This window comes from Ursus americanus, chromosome 10, assembly GCF_024610735.1.
Source record: "Ursus americanus isolate L20-20 chromosome 10, mUrsAme1.1.p, whole genome shotgun sequence".
In the NCBI taxonomy this organism is placed as follows: domain Eukaryota; kingdom Metazoa; phylum Chordata; class Mammalia; order Carnivora; family Ursidae; genus Ursus; species Ursus americanus.
Genome location: NC_142136.1, coordinates 19,874,376 through 19,875,261, shown reverse-complemented (window position 1 = coordinate 19,875,261; position 886 = coordinate 19,874,376). Strand labels below are relative to the sequence as shown.

The 886-nt window shown below is 37.9% G+C and overlaps 1 non-coding gene across 1 annotated transcript; it reads right to left on the bottom strand.

Annotated features, from left to right (window-relative positions):
* Window positions 1-553: 553 nt before the first annotated feature.
* LOC123801179 (U6 spliceosomal RNA) lies at window positions 554-664 on the bottom strand. Its single transcript, XR_015725999.1, has one exon. It is a non-coding gene; the product is annotated as a U6 spliceosomal RNA (small nuclear RNA).
* Between the last annotated feature and the right edge of the window lie 222 nt (window positions 665-886).

Here is an 886-nt window from a genome sequence, read left to right as displayed (position 1 = left end):
ACCTGCTGCCGCCTCATGTCTGTCCAGACCTGATAATGTAAGTCAGTGGACGAGTTTTCCTATTGCTGTTCCTACCAACGCTTTTCATCTCCCCAGTTTGCAAACAGGTAATCAGATCCCACTACCCTTATTAAGCACATTTTATTTTACTATATATCTTTAATCAAAACTCAAGAAAATATTTACCACAAAAAAATTTTCCAAGAATAATAATTTTTTTAAAGTGTTTAGTTTTAATTTCAGTATAGTTAACATACAATGTTATATTAGTTTTGGGTGCACAATATAGTGATTCAACAATTTTATACAGCACTCAGTGCTCATCATGATAAGCGACCTCTTTAATCCCCGTCACTTACTTCATCCATCCCCCCACCCACCTCCCCTCTGGTAACCATCAGTTTGTTCTCTAGAGTTAAGTCTGTTTCTTGGTTTGCCTCTCTCTCTTCTCTTCCGCTTCGCTCATTTATTGTGTTTCTTAAATTCCCCATGAGTGAAATCATATGGTATTTGTCTTCCTCTGACTGACCTATTCCACTTCGCATTATACTATAAAAATAGGAAACACTTCATGAATTTGCATGTCATCCTTGTGCAGGGGCTACGCTAATCTTCTCTGTATCATTCCAATTCTAGTATACGTACGTACTGCTGAAGCGAGCACTGTGATTGTTTTTTAAATAAACAAAAATATCATATGAATTCACGTGTAGTCCGAGTAAACAGCAGGGAAAGATTGTGTATCTACTTCATGTCTCTGTACACCCAGATTCCTTCTTGTTCTGTAAGCTGTCCTTCTGGCAAACACATATCCAGAACCACTCACGATCTGCAACGATCTCCCTATGGCTATTTATTCTTTGCAGTCAGTTTACAACGAAGTAAC